The sequence below is a fragment of the Mustela nivalis genome, assembly GCF_964662115.1.
Source record: "Mustela nivalis genome assembly, contig: HAP1_SCAFFOLD_2845, whole genome shotgun sequence".
In the NCBI taxonomy this organism is placed as follows: Eukaryota; Metazoa; Chordata; class Mammalia; order Carnivora; family Mustelidae; genus Mustela; species Mustela nivalis.
The window spans coordinates 1-11,891 of record NW_028133820.1 but is presented as its reverse complement, the minus strand read 5'-3'; the positions used below and the strand labels follow the sequence as shown (position 1 = coordinate 11,891).

The window sequence follows — 11,891 nt, the reverse complement described above, 5'->3', positions numbered from 1 at the left end:
GGGTCCATCTCGTGGGTCTTGCTGGCATCTGGGAGTGGTTATGCTGGAGGGGTCATTGTGGTGCCAGTCAGGTCTTTGACTCTTTGACTTAAGAGATGAGCCTGAAGGAGGGAGGTCATCGGTTAGGAAGGTCAGAGTGCAGGTGGGTAAAGGCCTCTTTAGCTCAGAGAGCGGGAAGCTTCAGGCCCCTGCAACACACCTTGCCCTGTTCATTGCTTCCAGGTTCCTGGTCGTGAGTTCTGGCCTTCTAATGAACTGGTGAGGTAGTCAGTAACACGTTTCCCTGAGTTCCATGAGCCGCTATTAGAGCAGACTGCGAGCAGACTCTTAGAACCTGAGTAGGAGATTGTGGGGACCTCCGATCTGTAGCCCATAGCTCAGAAAAATGTGTGACCTCTCTGCCCAGCCACTGTCTGACCCCTAAGGTAACAGCATAGGGATCCAGTGACCCCACACAGCAAAGAACACAGACTTGACAAAGATTGCTCAGAAAAGTCACTGAGCCAACAGTAGCAACTACAACGAGCAGCCAGAAGGAGGCCTCGTGTAAGGAGGGTCTGATTTCAGAATGCTTCCATGAAAATATTCATCGTCACACCCTGAACTCATCAGTAGGGCCAAGTCCTCAAGCTGGGGTTCTGGTAGCTTCCAGGTAGCTTCAGGTTGCTTCCCAGGAGAGGGCAGATTTAACCAAGGTCCGGAAGATGGGATGGGCTTCCTGACTCCCCATCACCACCCCCTACCCAGGGCTGCAAGAGAGGACAGTTTCCTTCAGCCTCTCTTAAGGTCCCTGGTGGGGTCTGGAAATTGACAAAGAGAGGTGAACAGAGAAAAGCAGGCAAAGCGTATTGATTTTTTTTTGGTGGGAACCTCATATGAACATGGAGACCAGCAGAGGTGACTGGAGCAGGCGGCTCTTCTCCCTTTTAGACAAAGAAGCCATGGATGTGGGAAGAACTGAGAGAGACAGGGGTTGGGACTAGGGCTGGTAAATGATGAAGAGGTAACTAGGAAGATAAAGGTTCAGTTAAGCAGGTTTGTTCCTACAGCCTTTGGGGCCCTGATATCTTCCTTGACTCTGGTGAGAAGCATGTCCTCCCTGCGGTCTGGGCAGAGCAAGTGCCACATGGGAGTTTTCTGACCTGCTTCAGGGAAGAAGGGCTGATGGCTGGGGATCCAAGGAACCTTTCTGCTTCTGCTCAATGCAAAATTCTTTCCGTTTCTGTGTTGCCAAGGTGCCATATTTGGGGTAGTGTGTCCTGACCCTCACCGGCCTGGCACTGTGCTCCTTCTCCTCCTCGTATCCAGGACATTGGATGTGCTGCTTTGGAGATGTCCCAACCCTGGGGCCGTCCCTTGTTCAGGGAGCACCTGCCTGCAGGGTTGGGGGGGTGCCTACGACTTCCCACATGGGTGCCCGGTTGCTATGGGTGGCCACCCCTCCTTGGGGAGATAGTGTGAGAGTGTGCCGATCTTACTTCAAGAAACTGTCTTCATTCCTGCAATGTCTACCCGGTGGTGGGGTCATATAGGAGTTCTAATGTTAGTGTCTTGGGGAAGCTCCATTTCTTCCCACCATGGCTGTACTAACCAAAGTCAATTCTCGATGATTTTACCTAAAGCCAGAGATTTTTCTAGAACCTCACCAGCAGAGAACATGAGTACATTTTCAAGACCTTGCTAATTATACTAACCACAGGAACAAACTGATAACTCAGAAACTATTGAAATGAAGAACTGGGTCTCCTTCTCCCATGTCTGGCTAGTGCGCTGCGCTCTGGCTCGATCCCACCTCAGGCAGCTGGAAGGTTGACCTCCCAGGTCGGCTGCCACTGAGATGGCTACTGTTTCCAGAAATTCTTCGGGGTGTGGTCGGTGTTGCACACCTGTGCACGGATCATGTTGGCGACCTCTGACAGTGGAGCCACAGGTCCTCCAGACATGGTCCCTCCCCTGTCCCCCAGTGGAGCCATCACACTGAGGGTTTAATGGGACAGGAGCTGCCCCCAGGGAAAACCACCCGAGATTCCCACTGTCCCTACCTGACCTCCAGATGCTACTCAGTTACTCCTGAGCTTCTGGTGTCTTCCTGGGACCCTGACCTGGCTGTTTTCAGACAGCTCATCCAGTGGTACCCTCACTTTCTGGGATGGGGATTTGCTGGAGTCTGCAGTGTGTCAGGCTGCCTCACCTGGATCGCTTCTTAAAGGTACATCGTCTGGGCCATCTGAGGACCCAAGACGGTGGGTCTGTGGCCTGGAGGGTTTCTGAGCAGAGCTGGTGGGATGGGAGGGCTGTAAGGCCCAAGTCAGGTTTCCAGAAAGCTGTTTGTGGTCCCTGGCATCCTAGCAGTTTTGAATCAAGCCCTGAGATCTTTAAAATGTCAGCAGTATCACAGCGTGGGCCAGAAAATCAGGTCTCTGAGCGCCTAACCCCACCTAAACTATTGCCACTTTTTGCACTTGAGCTGAGGACAGAGGATTTGGAGTCGGGGTTTGAGGGGAGATTGTGGGCCAGATTCTGTGTTTGGGGACACAGGCCATCCAGAAAGCTTGTGCTGAGCCTGAGGAGGGGGCCTGTGTGGAGACCCCAGCTGCAGACACTGCTGTCTGCCGATGCCCCCTCAACCTGCCCCAGGGCACCTGCTGCTGGGGGAGCACCTGGCCCTCTCTCTGCGTCAGTGGTGCCACCTCCCCTAACAGTCACCGGCAGCCCGCAGCCTAGGAGGGTGGATACTGCAATGATGTCCAGCCCTGGGGACAGATCCCCTGTGTGTGGGACATGGTCTCCCAGCAGGGCTGAGTGCCAGGCCCCCCCGGTGCTCGCTCTCCTCCTGGGGGCTCAAGGTGGCACATCCCCAGTCAGGCTCCCTGGGCCCAACTCCTCCCCTTCTCAGAGACCACCCCTGGCCCAGGCTCCACACGCTGGGACTGCATCAGGTCATCTAGACCTTCTGGACTCGTGCTCCCATGGCCGTGACATGGGCACAGGCTGGCCTCACAGACTCGTCAGAGAGGACCCAGTGCAGGAAGATGCAGGCCACTGCAAGGGAGATGCCAAGTGACCCCGAGGGAGCACACAGGCCTGCACAAAGCATGGGGCTCTTGGAGCCCAGTGTGCAATGTGGGCACCCAGCCAAGGGGCACAGGAAATCCTGGCGAGGGTGTCCCGGTGGGGGGAGATAGACCACCAGAAGCTCACAGGAGAGGCAGGAGACAAGGAACATGACAGAACAGAGCTTCCCAAGGAGGTCGGTGGAAGGATCAGAGGCTCGCAGAGACCCTGGGAACACTCGGAGGCGCTGGAGATGTTGGTTGAAACACTGTCATTTGGTCAGAAACATTGTGTCACAAACCCACAGTCATCGCTGGATGATTTACTCTTTGTTGCTTGTAGGAATCAGGGAGTATAGAGCCATTAGCACTCATGGTGCATGAAGTCTAGGATGTATTTACTTTTCATCAATCTTGGGGACTAGATTTTCCTAGAGGAAGTGCTAAGCATGGGTCTCTCCATTGTTTTCTTTGTGCAATGGGCCTCTGTTTTAGGAGCAGATTCCTGGTGCTCATCACCACGGCTAGCCCTGAGGCCTGCCCCATCACCTCCCCCAGTGGACATGACCACGTGGGCTGGGGGTGCTCCCTGATGAAGCCCCAGTGGTCCTGCGGACCCCAGATCCTCTGCTGAATGCAGGAGGGCATGAGAGAGGGAGGGGGAGAAGGGAGGGAAAGGAGATGGAGCGGGACAACAGGGAGGGGGAGAGGAGGAAGGCAGGGGAGGGGGTGGCCGAGATGGGAGGGGGGCAGCGAGGGGGAGGGCAGAAGTGGAGAGGAGGAGGAAGGTAGGGTGGGGAGGACAGGCTTGAGAGGGAGAGAGGAGCACAAGGGAGGAGTGTCAGAGGGAGGGAGGGAGCATGAGAGGGAGGGGGGCAGGGTGGGTGATGCAGTGGGGAAAGGGGTGGAGGGGAAGGAGCAGGGGGTGGGGGGATGATGAATGGGAGGGTGAGTAAGTGGGGGAAGGAGGGAAACCCCGAAGCCAGGTGCACACATCAGGAACCATTATTTAGGGTGAGGTCGGAGGGCATCACAGCCCGGGCCCGGGATGGTGGCACTGGGCACGTCCATCTGTCCTCTCGGTGCTGTGCTTCCTTCTCCTTGGCCCCTTGTCACCCTGGATCCTCTCCACTTCCTCAACAACTCTGATGTTCCCAGGAGCAGGGTGGCAGGAGGGGGTCCCAGGAGGTGCTTTCTAGATCTCGTGCCCCCGATGACTCTGGGACAGTAGCTACAGGACATTCTGCCATAAGGACTGGGACTGAGGATCCCACCATGTCCTAGGGCGTTAGCGCTGTTCCATTCCCGGTCTTTCCCCCACCATTGCGCTGAACACTCCCGAAGGTACATCCGTGAAAGACCGCGCCAGAGTGGCCGGGAGTGAGTGCCAGGCCGGGCATGGCTAGGTGTGGCTGCACCTGCTGCCCAGGATAGGTGCTGCTCCCTGTTCCCAGTCACCCTTCTCTCCAGGGGACCTGCATCGACCTCCCGATCTTCACCTTCTCCCCAGGGAGAGAGAAAGCAGCTCAGGGGTGCAAGCATCTGGGCTGGAAGAGAAATGGCCAGGTAGGGCTTTGGGTTCAGGGTCTCCTTTGGGGAAGGAGATATCCTGCAGCAATGTTCTGTCATGTGGTGGGTAAACACTGGGAGTGTAATTATACTCATGACGCGTGTAATTGAAAACAAGTATTTTATTTTTAAAACGAATGATAAATAGTATACAGAACATGTAAAGACAAAATCAAAATCAGTATGTAGCAGAAAGGAAAAATGTACACGTCGGGCACAAAACGTTCCTGCAGGTTGCCAGGGTCGGGGGATAGAACAAAGAGTAACTGTTTGTGGAGCAAGGCTGTGGGCACCAGAAGGGGCTCTGGGCGCTCCTCAGGAGGAGGAGTAGGGGGAGGAGCAGGGGCTGATTCCAGAGCAGAGGCACAGGTGTTGTCAGGGGCAGGATCCATAGCAAAGGCAGGCCCCAGGACAGGGGCAGACCCCAGCTCTTCCCGGACAGAGTCAGCCTCGCTGTGGGCAGGTTCCCAGTCACCTGCTGGCTCCGGGTCTCCTCCTGAAGTCCCTGCAGGCACCATCCCCACCTCTGGAGCTGTGGATGCAGGTGGGGCCGGCTCTGGCTCCTCCGACGGAGAGGCTATGACAGGAGGAAAGCGCACCAGCATGCCTGTCTCTCCATGTGCTTTTGCAGAGACAGAGCTCAGCCCAGGGCCTCCCGGAGAAGCCGCAGCCACGGAGGAACCCTCACCGGGACATCTCCCTGACTGCGGTCCGCCCGCTGCGAGCTCTGAGCCCAGGCCTGGCTCCTGGCCCCACACCAGCCTCTGGGGTCTCCTGCCCTTGGGGCCCGGCACCGACCCACCCGCAGACACCCACGTGCCCCAGCCCCGGCCTTCTCACCCTCAGGCTTGGCCTGCATGGGCTCTGGCTCCTGGACCACACGGTGGTGTAGGCACGCAGGCAGTGTCAGCGGCCTTCCCCCGGAGTCCCCAGTCCCTGCTTCTGCAGAGCCCGGTACGGTCACTCTCCTGGTCAGGGAGATGGAGCGGGTGTCCGCCAGCCTCCTTCCTATTTCATCGTCACTAGTGCTCTGCACAGACAGACCCCGGGAGCCAGCCCCGACCGTTAGAGCCCTGCCCAGCCGTCCTCACTGTCTTCCTGCCCACCCCCCTGCCGCTCCCAGATCAGACCCAGACGGTGTGTGCACAGCGCCACATCTGGCACAGGGACCCATACCTGCAGGACACGGGGTGCACCCTGGGGGGAAGCTACTGTCCCTACTCTCACAGGAGGCAGCCTCCCACGCCCACAACCCACCCAGCCAGCCTCGACCTGGGTGTGAACATGAACTGCCCACCGGGCATCTGACCCCTTGTCAGCCTGTTCTTGAATGGGGTGGGTGCACCTCACTAGAGCCTTTATACACACACACACACACACACACACACACACACACACAAGCATGGGGAGGGACCTAGCGCTGTACAGGTTGAATCAGAGCATGTGGGGCTGGGGGCTGGCTCTGGGCCTCATGGTGTTACCTTTCTCTTCTTTTGGCCAAATGGCCAGAGCCATCGGGGAGCCTTAAGACAACATCCCCAGTGAGGGAAAGCATGTGCAGGGCATGATTTCTTCAGCTTGCAGCCTCCACATGTAGGAACACAACAGAACATGTTGCTTATTCAAAGATCCGCAACAAAATGAGCTGGGCAGGGGGCTGTCTCTGTGTGTGGGTGCCTGGTTACCTGGGTCCCCAATTGTGTTGGGCTCCATTGTGAGGAAAGTGAGGTCACCACTGCCTGGGGTCTGCTTACCAACCACTTCCTCCCACACAAGAGCCCCGCCCGGTGGGTCCCCCTCCCCCGCGTGCTCAATGCTCAGCCTCTGCTCCATGCCCCGTCCATACAGTCACAGCCACACAGCCCACCCACAGCACCTGCGAGGCCTGGGGGCAGCCAGTGTCCCCACTGTGAGAATACAGGGCTGGGTTCGGACTGGGTTCCTGCTCGTGCCCAGGGCTATGAGCCTGGACAGACCCTGTGCTTCTCAGGGCCTCCCCTGCTCCCCGACTGCCCAGTGGGGGCTTCTGGTTTCTACTCCTAGGGACGCATTCAGGGGTAGGACCTCCAAATATGTTCTGTACCTGCTCTCACAAGAGGCTGGTACGCACCCGTGGGATGCAGGGATGAGCAGGGGGCTGGGCGGGGCATAGAACACAGCTCAGAGGGGCCTCGATCTGCTCTGGGGACCAGGCAAAGCCACCCTCCTCCTGCCTGTCTCCCAGCCCTGTGGGAAGGTTGCAGTGAACTGATTCCGACCTTGTCCTCTCGTGACTCAGACTTCCAGGGAGGGACTCCCATTCGGTTTAGGCTCAGGTCCCAGGGCCTCTTCGGCACCCATGTGCTGGGCAGTCCACACAGTGGTTCTTGGCAATTCCCGAATCCTGGTCCCACATCCCTGTGGAATTCTCTGCCCTCCGGGGGGATGGCCTGTGTGACGGCGCTCTCAGGACTAGACTAGGGCGAAATCATGGGCTATTGTTCCCAAGCCAGTTGAACAAAGTCTTTGACTTCTCCTGGTTCCCTCTCTTGTGTTCTTTCTCTTGTAAGTCTTTGACTTCTCCTGGTTCCCTCTCTTGTGTTCTTTCTCTTGTCTCTGCCTTCTCTGTGTGTCTCCCTCCGTCTCTCTCCCAAGAACAGGATCTGGGAGTTCTGGGGGTGATGTAAGAAACCTCAGAAGACTCCCTTGTCCCTGTTTCTCTCTCCTGTCATGTGCTTCGTTCCTTCCTAAGGCCTCCTCACCCTGACCAGAGCCCTGACTCTGGAACCTCTTCCAAATGGGGACACTGAGGCTGCAACAGTATGAAGGGGGTTGGTTCCTGAGCTTGGTCCCCAGACCAGCGGTTCAGTGCTCTGCCACATTCTGCCAAGCCAGGTCATCAGGCGGCCGAGTCCCCAGGCTGTCCTGTGCTCAGAAGGACCTCCAGGGAGTACAAAGCATTTTCCCAGGACTGGGAGCACAGTGGGTCAGGGATGGAGACCCAAGGCCAACAGACTTTTCTACAAGCCTGCGGGAACCTAGGACATGCCATCTCTGCAGCCCAATTGACAGAAGAGTAAACTGAGGCCCTTTGTGCTGAAGCCCCATCTGGACTTGGGCATGGGGGAGTTATCTCTTCCTACTTCCAGTGGCCCAGGTGGTGATGGACCCCAGAACCCAGACCCTTCTCCCAGTGCCCTGGCACCCCCCTGGCCCTTTGGGGAACCCCCGACCATCAATCTGGCCTGTCTCCCCTCCCCATGCTATGGATCTGGGTTCTTGCCAGGGGTCCTGATGCCCCTGTCCCACGGCTCGGCTCTCTCTGACCTCTTTTTCCTTGCCTCCTTGTCACCCACCTCACTCCCAGGATGTCTTCCCATCTGATCCCCATCTGGTCAGTCTGAGTGGTATTTGTGTGTGTGTGTGTGTGTGTGTGTGTCCATGCAGGTGTACATTTCTCCACCTGTCTGGGGATGTTTATGTTCATGTCCCCACATGGAACAGGGTGGGTAGCTATCCTCAAGAATCTGTGGGGCTTTCACCCCCAATGCAAACCCAATGGGGGCTGGTTGGGGCTGCCATGGCTGGAGAGCATCCGCTCCTTGGACTCTTTACCCCTCATTTGTCCTAGGCATGTCCCTGTCTCTCTTGACCCCACGTTCCCAACTCTCCCTAAGGGCTGGACATGGAAATGCTTGAACTTGGCCACTCCTCCAGGGGTAGGTGGAGGACAGGTGCACCAGGCCTCCCTCCCGAGAGGGCCAGTTGAGCACAGGGGCCCTGCACACAGTACCTGTACCATGAGCCAGCCCTGCTGTGCACATGAAAGAGACCCATGTCCGCACTTGACCGGGTCCCCACATTTCCTCATCACCACCAGCTCTGTGGCCCCAAAGTCCTCTGAGCACCCGAATCATGCTCATCCTGGGCAGTAAGGCTCCGTGTACAAGGTCAAGGTACAAGACATCTGGGTATGCAAAGGTCACTGAATATCCCCCATCCAGGGGCCAGAAATGCATACTCAGCCCCAGGGTCCAGCTAAGTGCAGGCCTGTCCGCAGCCAGTCTTCCCTCCAGCCCCAGGAAATCCAGGCGCTCTGGGAGGCTGCAAACTCATTACAAGCTAGAGCCAAGCCAGCCCTATGGGGCCTGGTTTCGGGTCCTAGAGCCCCACAGTGAGGAAAGCTGATGCGGGACCGGAGCTGGGAGAGGACAGGGGGACTGTCCCTTGGGGCTATGGCTCCCTGGTCCCGCAGACTCTGTTGTGTGCTGGCCCCTAGGGCACCCAAACGCCAGCTCCAGGTAGGCTTTGGGGAGGGAGACCAGAGTGTGGCTCGTACTATGTCATATGTGTCTCTCTATCCTATAGCTACAGCCTGGCCCACCAGCTGCACTCCATCTCTGGCAGTGCAGCAACGCTGAGTGGGCCTATTGCTGTCCATACATGTACACGGACAACATGCTAAGGAAGCACCAGAGGTGATCCTGGGTAAAGGGCCTCTGGCCAGCGGGACTGGTGGCTTCAGCACCCTCCAGCAGGCCCCATTTCCCTGGATGGGAATCCTCCTGGCGTCTCTGTCCTCAGAGCTCCCTTCCTGCTGGTTTTAGGCCCATGGAAGGGACTGTGGTGTGTCTTAGAAGGCTCCACCCCAGCCTCCCTCCTGCACACATCTCTGCTCCCCCAGAAGCAGGGGCTGCTGCTCCCACATGCCCTACACAAGGCTGGTTTAAGGCACTCGTTCTCTCCAAGGCCCAGCTCCTCTGGCTCTGTCACATACATGGTGGCCATGGCTGCCTGGCTGGGCCAGAAGTCCCAGGAAAGCTCTCCTTCCCCAGGATTAGGGTTCATATTTATGGCCAGAGAAAGAAATCCCATCTGTCCTCTGCCAGAGAAGGTGAATTCCTAGGCTGTTTGGCCCTCAGGTGCCTGAGGACATGGGTGTCCCCTGGAGAGAACGGTGATGGGAGGCCCATCGGGGTGAGCAGCGCCCAGCCCAGGCCGCAGGTGCACCCATCTCCTAGCCATGCTCGTACTCAGACTCACCCCAGGAAACTCTGGCATGATTTTTCACAGATGTATTTTCAGGAGTGTTCGCCACTGTCCCCAGCAGTGCGGGAGAGAGAAAGGAATGCACCCATACTAATGCCCAAGGAGATGGGGGTGTGTGTGTGTGTGTGTGATCAGTCAGTTAAGCCGCTGAATCTTGATTTTGGCTCAGGATGTGATCTCATGGTGAGGGACTGAGCCCCATGTAGGGTCTGTGTTCAGTGCAGTGTTAGCTCACAGTTCTCTCTTCCCCCCTCCTGCCTCTCCCACCAGTCTCGTGCCACACGGTCGCTCTCTCTAAAATAAATTAATGAAGTCTTTATAAAAATGGAATCATACAGAGTGTACTTTTAAAAAATCATAAGGAATCCTAACATTGATTTTGCCATTTTAAACATTTTCAGTATAAAGTCCGGTTTTGTTAAGTATATTTACACTGCTGTGAAACGTGTCTTGAGAATATTTCATCTTGCACATCTGAAATTCTGTACCCATTAGTATATGCTTTTCATGTAGAAAGCATTTTTCTTTATTTATTATGTTCAGTTAGGCATCATCCAGTACAACTTTTGTTTTTGATGTAATGTTCAATGATTCATTAGTTGCATGTAACTCCCAGTGCTAATCACAACACGTGCCCTCCTTAATACCTATCACCCTGTTACCCCGTCCTACTCCCGTCTGTAGCCCTCACTTTGGTGCCCAGAGTCCAGACTCTCTCATGGTTTGTCTCCCTCTCTGATTTCTTCCCATTCATTTCCCCCTCCCTTCCCCTGTGGTCCTCCACACTATTTCTTACATTCCACATATGAACAAAACCATCTCCGCCAGTCTTATTTTATTCAGCATAATCCCCTCCAGTTCCATCCATGTCAGGGCAAATGGTAGGTATTCATCCTTTCTAATGGCTGAGGAATATTCCATTGTATAGATGAACTACATCTTCTTTACCCACTCATGTGTTGAAGGTCATCTTGACTCCTTCCATAGTTTGGCTATTGTGGACATTGCTGCTGTGAACATTGGGGAGCAGGTGTCCCTCCTTTTCACTATGTCTGTGTCTTTGGGGTAAATACCCAGTAGTGAAGTTGCTGGGTAGAAGGGTAATTCTATTTTTCACATCTTGAGGGACCTCCATACTGTTTGTCAGAGTGGCTGCACCAGCTTGCTCTCATCCTCGCCAACATCTGTCATGTCCTGACGTGTTCATTTTTGGCCATTCTAACTGGTGGAAGGTGGTATCTTGTTGTGGCTTTGACTTGTATTTCCCTGAGGCAAGTGATGTTGAACATTTTGTCATGTGTCTGTTAGCTGTTTGCATGTCTTGGAGAAATGTCTGTTCATGTCTCTGCCCATTTCTTGATGGGGTTATTTGTTTTTTCGGTGTGGAGTTTGAGAAGTTCTTTATAGATCTTGGATATCAGCCCTTTCTATGACATGTCATTTGCAAACATCTTCTCCCATTCCGTGGGTTGCCTCTTTATTTTGTTGACTGTTTCCTTTGATGTGCAGAAGCTTTTTATCTTACTGAAGTCCCAATAGTGCATTTTTGCTTCTGTTTCCCTTGCCTTTGGTGATGTGTCTAGGAAGAAGTTGCTGTGGCTGGTCCAAGAGGTGACTGCCTATGTTCTTCTCTCGGATTTTGATAGATTCCTGTCTCACATTGAGGTCTTTCATCCATTTTGAGTTTGTAAGAGAATGGTTGAGTTTCCATCTTCTGCATGTGGCTGTCCAATTTTCCCAGCACCATCAATTGGAGAGACTGTCTTTTTCCATTGGGTATTCATTCCTGCTTTGTCAAAGATGAGTTGACCATAGAGTTGAGGGTCCATTTCTGCGGTCTCTATTCTTTTACATCGATCTACGTGTCTGTTTTTGTGCAAATACCATGCTGTCACAGTTTTGTAATATAGTTTGAGGTCAGGCATTGTGATGCCCCCAGCTTTGGTTTTCTTGATCAACCTTTCCTTGGATGTATGGGGCCTTTTCTGGTTCCATACAAGTTTTAGGATTGTTCCAATTCTATGGAAAAAATGCCCATGGTATTTTAATAGGGAGGGCATTGAATGTGTAGATTTCTCTGGGCAGCACAGACATTTTAGCCATGTTTATTTTTCAGATCCATGAGCATGGAATAGTTTTCCATCTTTTTGTGTCTTTCTCCTTTTCTTTCATAAATGTTCTGTAGTTTCTAGAGTATAGATCCTTAACCTTTTGGTTAGGGTTATTTGAAGTTATCTTACA

The 11,891-nt window shown here is 54.5% G+C and overlaps 1 long non-coding RNA gene across 1 annotated transcript; it reads right to left on the bottom strand.

Moving 5' to 3' along the window:
* Positions 1–5,465: 5,465 nt before the first annotated feature.
* Positions 5,466–7,045, bottom strand: LOC309858587. Its single transcript, XR_014308260.1, has 3 exons — positions 6,881–7,045; positions 6,104–6,207; positions 5,466–5,652 (listed from the first exon to the last, which is right to left on the bottom strand). It is a non-coding gene; the product is annotated as an uncharacterized lncRNA (long non-coding RNA).
* Between the last annotated feature and the right edge of the window lie 4,846 nt (positions 7,046–11,891).